General features: G+C 37.2%; 1 long non-coding RNA gene across 1 annotated transcript in view; it reads right to left on the bottom strand.

The window, feature by feature from the left end:
• LOC136291446 (uncharacterized) overlaps positions 1–14,144 on the bottom strand; it is a 415,408-nt gene that overhangs the window by 350,960 nt on the left and 50,304 nt on the right. The gene's annotated exons all lie outside the window — the stretch shown is intronic.

Below are 14,144 nucleotides of genomic sequence, written 5' to 3'. Positions count from 1 at the left end.
CAGACAAACCTAGTTATGCACAAAAAAGTGGCAAGCAAAGGAGTAAATATATAGTACACTTTCATTTTATTAAAAAGAACATTTACATTGCTTAAAAATTTAAGTACCTTTTTTTCCCCATTATATGCAAGTATATGTTCAGACTAGACAAACTCCTAAAAGTTGGAATTTTGTATGTCAAAGATGTGTAAATTGAGAAGCAATAACTGAAGGCTCCAAGGCAGTTGCTTCACTCTGTTTCACTCTGTCATTCTCTGAGATGCAATTCCAAAAAATGACTCATTTGGAGATTTTGATCTATGGCTTAACACTCTTTCAAAAGTTAATAAGCAGCTAAACAGTTTCAGAAAGTGATAGAAAACTAGGATTTCCTCTGACTTTTCCTCTGACAATAAGTAATATACACATTTCAAAGGAAGATATTTCTAATCTGTTTCATAAAATAAAGTTTTAGCAGAGGCTTTTAAGGTCTTTGTCTACAAAATACTTTATTACTACTTTATTTTCATGCCTGAACATGGACCATGGGGGTCTACACCCCCATGCAGGCATACCCAGCTGGGGTAGTGAAAGAATTTAGTAGAATCAAAGTTAGTGACTAAACTAGGTAATTTGTCCTGAAAGACCTTCTAGTTACTTACTAAAACAAAGCTTGCCAAAACCTGCCATCTAGAGGAAAACATTTACACTCCTGTCACATGCAGACCAAATTTTAAGGCTGCAAAAATTCTGCGTAACTACTGTAACTCCTTTGTACTCCATGATGTTATATGCATGGTATTTTCTCTTTGAGTTACAAGTCTCTGATTCTTTTTCTGTTTCAGTTCAATAAACCTTGCTGTCCTGTGCAACACCTTAGCAGTGAGTGACCAAGGAAACGGGCAGTATAACACCTCCAGGGAATAAAGTCTGGCAGTCAGATGGGCTCTGTAATTAAAGCCAGTACTGAAATACAGAAAACAATGATTATATACAACGAATATATATATTCCCTCTATGAGAGGGAAGGTGGTGTTTCAAGCTGGGTAAGGTATTTCCAACTACCAGCATATTCAGAAGTAAATAGAGAAAAAAAATGTTGTATATAGAAATACAAAAGTAGTTACTTTTTTCACAAGTCCAAAATAAAGTTAGAAATCTTCAAGTTGCTGTTGTTGTGTGCTGTACCTTGTGTGCTGTACCTTTTGGTCCAAAGACATAACTATATATATATATATATATATATATATACATATATACATATATATATATATATATACATATATATATATATATATATATACATATATATACATACATGTATATAGAAGAGATTTGAAGAGAGAGAGATAAAATAATACTAGTTAAAACAAGGCATTTCATAAATACATGTGCTGCCCTCTGAGTACTTCAGTAATTCCTTTAAAGAAAGACACTGTCTCTGGAAGAAGAACTGCAAGCTGCTAGTAGAAGGGAGAATATTTTAGGGAAGTAGCTCGACCTCCAGCCTCTGGCAAGAGAAGAGAGTAGCTGCCCTGGTGGAAGTAGGTCATAAGCTGTCTCTTGTCTCCATGAGAAGCAAGGCATGAATCCATTTACATACTGTTTAGCTGATGGTCTCTCAAAGCATCAATAAACTGTCAATTAGCTAAAGAACAAGTGTTCTAAATAATTCAGAATGCAGCTGTTTGCCTAGAAATTAGCAGTTTATGCAGTGAAAAAATACTCAAAAAATTTAAATTATGGCAATATGACACATCGTTATATAATGCCTCTCATTAACTCCCAAGAATATGAATACAATGTGTTTGGCATATGTATCACCTTTCAATAGCTAACAAAAATTAAAGTCTTCTGAATACAGGAATAAATCACTGCAAAATACAGAAATTGAAAGAAATTTCTTATTTCAGTGCTTTTAAGCTCAGAATGCTTTCAAAGAAATTTCCTATTGCTTAACCTAAAATGCATTTACTAATAATTAGCCATAAAATACTGTACTATAAAACAGTGGGAAACTAAAAGAGACTGGGAAATAGATGCCTACTTTGTTTCAGAATCTTGTTCTCAGAATACCTCAAAAAACCCTTTACATTAAAGTCCTTATTTGAACTAAGGACACAACTGATAGTGTTGGCTTTGTTTACAGATACATAGTTTACAGAAAACATAGACTGTTTCTAAATAACATGCCATTTTTGTTCTTTTTTTTTTTTTTTTTTTTTTAAATTTATTAATGTTATATAATATATCTGTGAGGTAGCTGTGGACCAAAACTCAAAGTCTGGATATCAGACAGCCAAAGCTTTTTGATTTCAAATATTGTGAGAACACATATCAACTGCAGATAAGACTAAGCTGAGACATTTGGTTTTGGTGTGCTTCAGTTCAAAGTGTACTAAATTTAAGGTATTTGAACTAAAGATTAAAGAATGGTCAGCAGAAATCGGTGAGGGTGTAGGGGCTGTGAAGGAGACCACAGCACTCTGTAACCTCATTGTTTCCACTCTTGCTGCCTGCAGAAAGACTCCAGTTTCAGCTGCCGGTGCAACAATGGGTGTCAGTTCCGACTTTTCCTTCACTGGCTCAGGTCTTCTGCTAACATGTTCTGCTAGATCCCATGATCAAACTCAATACTGTGTTCTTAATGCAATGTGCACCATTTATCTTGGGTTTCCATGTATTAATGAGGCAGGTACTACACAATTAAACCTCAGATGACTCCTTTCTGCATGTGGATAATTAGCTTCTCCACTTGTCCTCTAAGAAAATGTTAAGGTAAATTCAATAACAATTAGCAGCTGTTCTGTATTCCTTTCAGTTATGAACCACAGCAATACTGCTGTACTACTTATCACATATTTTGCTTCTCTGTTTTTTCATTACTCCAACTAATTTTCCAATAACAATGCATTTTCATTCTTTGTTCTTTATACTACAAATCTTCTTGGGTGTTACCTTTGTTTTCCATTAAATATTTTTTTTGTTCCTTATTACTCTCCTGTTTCAAGATTTCAGCTTCCTCCTCTCTGTCCTCTCACATGTTCTCTTGCAATGTGATCCTCAGTTGTTTCATTTGCCTCCAACCTGACCTTTTAACTTCTATTTGCCATCTGAATTTTCCTGTCCTGTATTACCATTTTATCATTGTATAAACACTCTTGTTTTTCTCTGTATATGATCCTCATTTACTTTACTCAGAAAAAAAAATACCAGAACTTAGAATATCTCTAGATCTTACTGTTAGTAAAGTTGTCTCATGTCATTATTCGACATATTAACTGCCTGTCCTGGGTTGTAGTATAGGATGTGCACAAAGTATTCTTTCACCATCTTCATGAATTGTTGAATCCAGGTGGGGCAGTGTTTTCCCAGACCCACTCCCTCTGGGCCATCATCTTCTGTTAATGGCCCATCAAATGCCTTGCCCATGACTCAGAGATAACTCCCTCTGGGAGTTATCTCTGTTTAAGGGGCCATCAAGGACCCCCAGCATGACTCATCATTCCATTGTGAGATGCTCTGCCCAGGGGGAGAAACCAAGCATTCTCACCTGGATATAATCTGGGGTTTGGGGCAATACAGGGGGCCTCTACCCACTGGATTCCCAGAGGACCTGAGCTACCAGACCTTTCTACAGGATCACTGCTTCAGGAAGACCACCTCATCTAGACTGCTTCCATCACTCTGCTCAGGTTGTATTCTGACTCTCTCAGTGGTATTTTGTATTATTGCATCCATTTTTTTTCTTTCTTTCCTTTCTTCCTATTAAATTGTATCTCTGACTTAGAGCCTCTCATTTGTTTTGCTTTCAAACCACTACATTGCCTTACACAAAAAATTTACTATGGCCATTAATGATTACACAATCTTTTGTCGTTTCAGCTTTTCTGTGTCCTTGTTATGCAATACTTGTTGCAAGGAAAAAGGATCTGCGTTTGCCTACTTAATCTATCTAATGCAAGACTAAGGTTTTGTCAGCATTCAGATATGCATCTCTAGTGTGGTTATTGTTAACTTAAAACAGAAGAAGTTTCCTAAACTGTGACTCACATGGGGGCCAGAAAAAACATCTCATACAGTTAAAGCACCCGGTCATTAGAGAGACAATGAGCTCAGATCTTTGCACCACATAATGATAGAATACTGCCTGAACATCTAAAATTCCTAGTACTGAACAAAGCATGAACGTGAATCTTCCCCTTCCTGCAGCAGAACAAAATCCCTTATTATTCCATTTCCACGAGGAAGGAACATATTCAGCAGAATCTGTCTGACAGATCCTAGTTTCTGGTCCTTCATCTCTATGTCTCTAGTGTGTTTCTGTTGTTGCACTCATGTTCTCAAATCCTCCTCTTCTCCAGCTGATCAGATGGGTGTCCCCAAACCTCTTTCCTTTTTTTTCAGCCACCTGTCATCTTACAACCATCTTCAACACCTCTTAACCATTCTAGTCCCTTCTTTCATCTAATTCTCTTTTCTCCATAGAGGCTTTCATGTAAAATGTTTTAAAAAATTATTTAATGTTTTCTCTGAAGTTCTTGCTCAGAATGTTTCATCCTCAATCCACAGTCAAACAAATAGAGAGCCTTTGATGCAGATTATGAAAAGAAATTCACACAGTCAAGATCACATGCCAATGTAAAATGTCTGAGTGTTGTCAGCTTGCCTCACGTTGGTAATTGCATCACCCTACTCCTGAAACAACAGCCTTCTAAATGGCAGACTTAGCTTATGGGCACAAAGAAATATAAGGCTATCTTTCTCCCAGAATATATCTGAGAAATAATAAAATCTATATTTTGAAATTAGCACATCCTTATCCAAATATGTTGGTTTGAAATTGCATGTTAATAGTACTTGCTTTGGTGGCAAGTCAAGTTTTCAGTACTACACATCACAAATGACTAATTAGCAGAAAAAAAAAAAAAAAAAGCAGCATCATTGCTTCTTCATTTTATCAGAGGATCAGACATGAAAGCAATCTGTCCTTCATGATTTTTTTGCTCCTTCTTGATAATGAATGTGAGGTTTTGCACAGACTATATGACAGCAAAAACAGTCTATGAATCCTACGAATCCTGAACATCCAAGAAGGGATGTTCTGGAACCACCCAGCTTTTTCTGACATATCTGCAACCAAGCTAGAAAAGGGCTGAGCAATTGGCTGCACACCTGCTCTGAGGCCCGGTTTGAACCTGCATACTTCTTCAGAGAGGCCTCAGTTAACATGAAGCTGGCAAATACTGTCTCTATTTTCAGGAAGGGCAAGAAGGAGGAGCCTGGAAACTATAGGCCTGTCTGTCTCACTTCAGTGCCTGGTAAAGTTATGAAGGAGATTATTCTGTGAGGTATTGAAAACACTTAAAAGACAATGCAGTCATTGGTCACAGCCAGCATGGCTTCATGAGAGGAAAGTCCTGCTTATCAAACCTTATTTCTTTTTATGACAAGGTAACCCACCTAGCTGACCAAGGAAAGCTAGCTGAAGTGATCTGCTTGGATTTCAGTAAACCTTTCAATACCATCTCTCAAAACATCCTTCCAGACACAGTGCCCAGCACACAGCTGGATAAACACTTTGTGTGATGGGTGGGCAACTGGCTCACAAGCTGGACACAAAGGGTTGTAGTGGATGGGGTGGCATCAGACTGATGACTTGTCACTAGAGGGGTTCTGCAGGCATCCATCCTCAGTCCTGTGCTCTTCAACATCTTCAAAAATATCTTGGACACAGGATGGAAAGGGATACTAATCAGGTTGTCAGACAATATAAAACTGGGAGGAAATGTTGACTCCCTTGAAAGCAGTGAGGCCCTGCAGAGAGACCTTGACAAATCAGAGGGTCAGACTATCACCAACTGTATAAATTTCAACAAGGGAAGATGCTGGATTCTGCACCTGGGATGAGGCAACCCTGGAAACTGGGAAACAAGAGGTTGGGAAGCAACAGTGCAGAAATGGATCTGCAGGTCCTGGTCAATGGCCAATTGAATCTGAGCCAGCAGTGCCCTGGCAGCCAGGAGGGCCAAGCCTGTCCTGGGGGGCATCAGGCCCAGCATAGTCAGTGGGGCAAGGGAGGGGTGGTTCTGCTCTGCTCTGCACTGGGGCGGCCTCACCTCAAGTGCTGGGGGCAGGTTTGGTTGCTGCTATGTAAAAAAACCCATTAAGCTCTTAGATACTAAGGAAGGCAATGAATATGGTGAAGGATCTTGAGGGGAAGCCTGATGACATGAAGCTGAGGTCACTTGGTCTGTTCAGCCTGGACAAGAGGAGACAGCGGGGAGATTCCATTGCAGTCTACAACTTCCTTATGAGGGGAAGAGGAGGGGCAGACACTGATCTTTACACTTGGTGACCAGTAACAGGACCAGAGGGAATGGCCTGAGGTTGTGTCAGAGGAGGTTTAGGCTGGATATTAGAAGAGGTTTCTTCACACAGAGGGTGTTTGGGCACTGGAACAGGCTGTCCAGGGAAGTGGTCACAGTGCCAACCATGACAGAGTTCAAGAAGCATTTGGACAGCACTCTCAGGCACATGGTGTGACTCCTGGGGATAGTGCTGTGCAGGGCCAGGAGTTGGACCCACTGATCCTTGTGTGTCCCATCCACTTCAGCATATTCTGTGATTATGTGATTCTATTACAAGATTCAAAAGAATTGGTAGTGTGGATAATGGCAGACATGAAAAGAACACATCCTTGTTTTCTTTTTTATTTATCTGACAGAAGATGTCTTCTTCTCTTCAACTGAAAATATTTTATCAACACAGACATAATTTCAGAACTTGAATTTCATGTGTGGATGATTCGTGCTAATTTTTATAGATGTAGAAAATTCAAATTAGTTTTGAGATGGTGTAAACATGCATTTTGTTACATGTAACAGATTCTGCTAATCTTCAAAGCAATTAATTGAGAATCTTTTAACCCTAGCCATTAAACACATTCCTCAGTCTGACAGGCAGGCAACTATATAGATACATAATTCTCTCTAGATGCGTGCTTTCAAATGTGTAAGTTTTGACAGATGCTGGAAGAATAATCTAAATATATCACATCCTCTGAGAAAATCCAACGATGAAGTGGACTGTTAAAAACTCCACTGGGAGCAATGGGTGGTAGGACCTTCAAATACTGGGGTACACATTTAACAAAGGCCACTTGGTTAGTCAACATTAGAGAATCTGCCAATTGGGCTGGCCCTGCCCAATCAAAACTGAGAGTGACAGAGTTCCTCTAATACGTACTCAAATATAGGCTGGGGAAAAGAGTCTAGGTTATTCCTCCCTCAGACAAAGGCAAATCCATCTGTGGGACTGCTTTTGCTCAAGGGGCTGGGTGCACTTGGTGAATAGTGCAGGAGTCCGGTGTGCACCCCTAGAGAATTTGATTCTGGGTAAGAAGAGACAATGAATTAAGTTGTGCATTGTTAATTGCTATACAGCATTGCCTATCATTACTTCCATTACTTCCATGTGCCATATTGAGAGTATTACAGTAAAAATAACCTAGAAAAATGAAGAACAAATTGTGATCAAGATGGACAAGTGCAACAGTGATGGAATCAGAGCTGACTTCAGCTTGCAACAACCCAACATCACAGACTATCTGTCCTGCCCTGAAATTTTATGACTGATGAAGCCCAAAGTCATGGACTAAATGAACTCAACAGAATTCAGCAGGATAACATATAGAGTATGGGAACAATATTGTGTGTATATAGTAAGAGACTGGAAAGGTGATGATCATTAACTGGGATGTAGAGAAAAATGGGATGTGGGCATGATGTAAATGATATAGAATAAGGGATAGATACTGTTCTGATTTCAACTGGGACAGAGTTACTTTTCTTCCTAGCAGCTGGCACGGTGCTGTGTTTTAGATTAGTAGGAGAATAATAAGGTTGCTAAATTGTGCTTACACGACGTTGACACCAATTGATTTTTTCTTTCTTCATTCAGCTGGATAAACAAATATTCCAAACTTTTAAAAAACCTTGTCCAAATTTAAATTTTCATTTATAACATAATTTATGCCTCCTCAAAATGTTCTAACATAAAATACTTAAATAAAAATATCGTGCTGCTCTAATAAATATTAGTACATGAAAATTTTGCGAAAAAATAATAAAAATATCACATTTATATTATTAAATTAAGCATTTAAAAAACATCAACTTTTCCTAATGAAAATTTAATTTTCATAAGGAGATACATCCTTGTGAATATTAATGTATAACTCATCTACTACTGCTTAATTGAGTAGTTTTAAAATGTACATGATGTGCTATATTACAGCCTTCTGTTTGTGATCAAATACTGAACTCATGTTCTAGAAAATGGGTTATAAGAGAGATTGTTAAGAATTAACAATATGTGTAAAATACTGACATTATGAAGACACTAGAAAATTTATGGTTTCTAATGCAATTTTTTTGTCAGTTACAGAGGCTAATTTTAAATTAGTTTTCTCTGTTGCATTTGCCATAGATACACTACCAATGATGAAAATGAAAATTCATCTCTAATGAATTCTGTTGAAGTCCAGCTAATAAAGTACATATAAATCTGCTTTCAGAGATTAACATGTTTGGTCTTTGAGAATCATAGGAAAACACTGATATGCTAAATAACTTCAATTTTTTTAGTAAAAAAATAGCTACTTTCAAGAAGAAAAAGAATAGTGGTGCAGGTGAGCAATCAGTGCTGTAACATACAGAAGAAATTAGAACTTCTTCCTCCTACTGTTCTATTGAGTTGTTCTTAATTGATCAGTGGGAGGAATATGAATTGGCAGTAGGAAACACGTACATTCCTTACAGACTCAATTCTGGGGAAGCAAGGTTGAAACATAGAGCCAGATGCAAGGGTAAGGTTTTTGTATTTGGTTGCTATGCACAAAGCCAAGAATTTTATCCCATATAAGCATGCAGCAGCTGCTCAAGTAAATGATCACATTTCTATATAAAACAATTCAAATAAAACAGTGGAAAAGAACACTGAATTGATATGTGGTTTGCATGGTAACTCCCTGTCTTATTGCATGGTGCAACAATGATCAAAATATTTGCATTCCTCTTGCACAGGAAGCAAGAATGACAAGGTGAAGAAAAGGCTGTTTTCTTCTAGTTTCAATATGCTATTTTTTATGAAGGTTTACCTTATCTTTTACTGTTTTAGCTCTCTGTTCAAGTAGCAGGATTACACGTGCGTAAGCAAAGGAGCCTCACCCCAACTATTCATCTTGTTCACTAGTCAATTTCATCCTTTTCCTCACGACAACTCGCCTGTTTCTCTGTTTTTCTCGTGCTTCTTATTTGTTTGAGAGCATTTTTTTTGTGCAGGTTATCCAAATATCATGTTATATAAAGGAATGTAGGGTATGCCTGGTTTAGAAATCATTATCTAGCATTTTCTGTTCCCTGCTGAACTGTTTGCACTAGCTCTTCACACAAAGATCCCATGTTCAAGGTTGCTGTATTGATTTTCAAAGAACTGCATGCTTTGAATCTTGACTGTTTGAAAGATCCTTGCTTCCTCTCCTGCAATTTCTTTGCTCCATTGAAAACCAGAATGTAAGGGCAAACATTTTCTGTCATCTGGGGAAAATAGAGTTTTCATGAGAATTAGGCTAAAAATTCAGAACCCAGCACTAAGAGCAGCCCTAACCTAGTCTATCTTCAAAACAAAATGTGAAGCCTGCATCTTTCAATTCAGATGCAACACCTCATCTTTACACTTTCACTATCACTGTATACTGTGTTCAGTGTCTTCTTGGTAGTTTAGGAGTGGGGTTTTTGAATGTAGGAAGGTTTTGTTGGAGGGTTTTTTTTTTCCCTTGTTTGGGGATTTTTGTTTGGTTAGTTTTGCTTTTTTTGAAGGAGAGCTAGACAATTATGAAATCTGGGGTACTCTCGTATTATTATTATTATTATTATTATTATTAATAATAATAATAATACTGAAAACAGTGATTTTGCAAGCCAAAAATCCAATAAAATGTTATCTGTGGAACATTTCTAAAATGCAGTATTTGATGTATAAAGTAGTCAAGTGCAAAACTTGACTTCTCCAGGGAAAGCTGCATGCCTAAATCAATGACAGGATTCCACAGACACACGATACAAGTAGATTTTTCCTCTGGATAGACATACTGTTTCAGGTTTTCTTAAGCATTGTGGTTCTGAATTCCATTTAAACTTCTTGATCAAATTTGCTGACTGGTGATCAGAACTGTGAAGAACAGAGATACAAGGAAAGCTCAGAGTAGGGATAAGCTATGTAAAATTTAAGATTAATTACATTACTTCATTTCATGTAGTATAATACACAGTCTCTGCAAACTGGTCAAATTTCTGTGTAAGTTAAAATCAGATTGGAAAAAAAGTTCAGCTAAAATGAGGGCACTAGGTAGTCCTGTAATTATTTCAATATGATGCAGACTATTTAATGCAGTAGATATATTTCATCCCTAGACAATTCTTAAGTGAATTTTTCATGGATATATTCCCATAATCATAGACTTAACAAGCATACCAAAATTGAAGATTCAAGAATATAGTAACTTTCATAAGGGGATTAGAGATTTCAGAAAAGCTTCTTGTTAGAGATAACACCATTGGTTTTCTCCTATTCAAATTCTGCTGCGTTTGCCTGAAGTGAAACTGTCAGATATTAAAGCAATTATTTTTTTTCTTATTCAGCAACATTGGCACTCCAAAGGCTATGAAACTTGAAGAAAAAGAAACCAGTGGGGGTAAACCACAGAAAATCACAATGCTGAATGTAAGAAAACAGCTGTTGTTACTGTGGGAATGTGTCAGTCTTCCACAAGAGATGAAGTCTCAGAGGACAAAGTGTAGAGAGTAAATTCACATACTGTTTAAATCAGTGTGAAGATCTTGTCACACACTTTTTTAAAAAATTGTGTCACAATATTGTTCACATTCTATTTCTGGGACCTCAGTTCACTAATCATTCATTTAAAACATCCTTAACCAGTTTTTCTTGGTGTTCTACATTCAATACTACCTATCTTCAACTGCTCCTCATATTTTTTTTCTGATTCAATAGTTGTTTTGGTATGTCTTAATTTCTTTTCACAGAATCATAAAATAGAATAGCTGGGATTGGAAGGGACCTTAAAGACCATCTAGTTCCACCCTCCCTGCTATGAGCAGGAACTTCCATTGGACAAGGTAGGCCAAACCCCCGTACAACCTATCCTTAAACACTTCCAGGCATGGATCATCCACAGCTTCTCTGGACAAAATATTCGAGTGTCTCACTACCCTCAAAGTAAAGAATTTTATCCCAATATCTAGTCTAATCTAATCTAACCTAATCTAATCTAATCTAATCTAATCTAATCTAATCTAATCTAACCTAACCTAACCTAACCTAACCTAACCTAATCCTCTCTTTCAGTGTGAAGCCATTGCCCTTTGTCACTGTCCTGTCACTACATGCCCTTGTAAATAGTTTCCCTCCATCTTTCTGGCGGGCTTTCTTCAGGTACTGGAAGACCACAGTAAGATCACCCCAAGGCCTTGTCTTCCTTTAAATCCATTGTCCTGGTTTAGAACAGATTTGGGAGGGATACCAGCATCATAAAGTCACCCCAGGACATCTATCTAATTTATAAGCTTTGCTTTCCTCAAGTAAAAGATACCCTCTAAAGAAAGGTGTGTGGAGGTAATTGTCACTTTATGAATTCACCAGTTTAAAGATTTCATTCTTCTGTTCAAAGAAGTAAAAGCCTTAATTTGAAGATTTAATGACTCTGACATGATAATTGCTCTACACACAATACTTGATTGAGCTACATGTAGGTCAGAGGAGATCTCAAAACTTCAAACAATTGTACTAGTACTAATTTCTATTCCATATTATGCATTTATATCAGGTTACATATATACAATTCTAGCTGCATACTAGGATGTTTTAATCTTCTCTGTCATAAAAGCTTTATTTCCCCTTTCCTCATTTAAATGGCACACTACTAAACTTTTGTTATCATGATGTAGGAGTTGCAACTGCTGTTCAAGATGACAATCAGGTCAATATCTCCATGGAAATTTGAGATAATGGAGTCTCTTCATAGCAGTACAATTATGTGAGTCAATAGAATTTAATAGTCAAACTGCTAATCCATTGAGACAGTATGCTTTTCATTAGCTTTTCTCCCCACCCCAAACATGGCAAGAGATTTACAGCTAGACATATATTTCAACTAATTAGTGTCTTTATAGAACCATGAGCACATGATGGAATACATAGAGCGTTACACAAAAAAACTTCTTAGAAGCAATGGACCAAAATTGAACATAAGTAACAGTTTATTTAGTATTTTATATACCTCAATATCTTCTCCTCTCAGATAACCAAAGCAAAACTTCCCAAAACTTTACTTTGTTCTTATCTTTGGGAGACTTAAGGAAATGTGTTGTGATAAAACCATTGATTAGTTATGGAAGATTGGAAATCACACAGTAGAGAGAATATTAGAGTAGAAATTTTCTTTCTGTCACACACAGAACTCCAAGCTTCAGTTTTAGAAGATTACATGCAAGAAAAAAAAAAAAAAAACAACAAACAAAGAAACAAACAAAAGCAATTTAAAACTATGAACACTGACATTATCAAGATTATTCCAAAGAATGTAATCATACACTGGAACTGCTACAGCTTCAAGTGGGTAATGTGCAATCACATTGGTTATGGAAGAGGAAAAGTCATTTTAGCAGAAAAAATAGAATTAAGTGATAAAGATGGCTCTAACAGTTGTTTACCAGCCCAAACTAAGGAGCATTGCCAGTCTGTAGTAATCCATTCCCACATCCAAGCAAGTGTTTCTATATAAGGTAAAGAGTTTCAGCTTACCTTGAAACATGTAAAAAGTTAAACTAGAATTTTCCATTGTCTTCTCATTGTAATTGGCTCAGTGCCAGCAGAGGGGCAGTGGTTGGGCTTTAGAAATGTTTTTTAAAACCTGTAGCTGTTTCTATTTGTTGTTTGCCAATAGAACCCTCCTGGGTCATTCAGGACTTAAGGATGAGCTCAGAGGTGCTCTGGGCTTTTTGGGGTGTTGTAGCAAGGTGTCAGGGCCTCTCTGACACCTGTGCTCAGCTTTGCCTTTTATTTCTGTATTGTTTGTTATTTTGCTATTTTGCTTTTATTAAAACTTGTTGCTTTACAAAACACCCCTGAGGAGCCATCTCACAATTATTTTAAGCCATTCTGAGAAGTGCAGGACACCCTCAGAGACTTGATAATCTTCACGTAGCTTATTCCATTCTGTCCATGTGCAAGATTTTGTCTCCAGTCTTTACAATCAGGCAATGGCTGTGACGCCAGTTTGCGTTTTGACCTTTGTTTCCTTTTTTATGTTTTCTATACTCTTCACACATATATTTGTAGCTCTGTAGCCTATTTTCCCCTGTATCTAGTTTTCCCAGTACTTTTCCATAGCCTTTCCCTAAGCAGAAAGAGAGCGCAAATTCCAGAGCTGCAAGCCTTGGGGAGTACAAGGCCGCCATCCTATCCTGGTTCTTCCTCGGAGGCAAGGCCCAGAACAACTCTTAGAGATAAATTTTCATGGACAAAGTACAACTAATGCCAAGGAGGGGCTCCAGAGATGGGGCTTGACCTGGGGGAGAATTGCATCACCACTTGTCCTCCTAATTGGTGTTTTTTATCAATTATGCTAATTTCCTAAAACCTATAAATATGTACTCATCCCTGTAGGAATGGGCTTTTGTGGACACTTTTCCATAGCTCTCTAAACATTAGCATTCTAAAATGTATCAATTGTAGTAAGCCCAAATTTGAAATTACAGAATTAATCCCTTGTTTTCAAAGGGAGAGGGAAAGGGAAATAATTGCAAGTTGTCCTCCTGCCTTTGAGTCAAACTGTCCTCCAGAGTAATAATCATTGGTGATGTTGCACACAGTGAAAAATGTAGTCTTCACAATTTTTCTGTTAGTATTTTTCACATTATTTACCTTATGTTCCCTATGTGCCAAGACAAGCACACTTAATTTTTTTATTTTTGCAAAACTTAAGCATTCTGTGATTGGAAGCAAAAAAAACAAAAAACACACACACACAAAAAAAGAAGCAAAAAACCAAAACAAACAAAAAAAAACCCCAAAACAAAACAAAA

The sequence above is a fragment of the Chamaea fasciata genome, unplaced genomic scaffold (assembly GCF_029207755.1).
Source record: "Chamaea fasciata isolate MVZ Bird 193981 ecotype frontalis unplaced genomic scaffold, bChaFas1.0.hap1 SCAF_1, whole genome shotgun sequence".
Classification (NCBI taxonomy): domain Eukaryota; kingdom Metazoa; phylum Chordata; class Aves; order Passeriformes; family Sylviidae; genus Chamaea; species Chamaea fasciata.
This window is presented reverse-complemented; position numbering and strand designations above follow the sequence as displayed.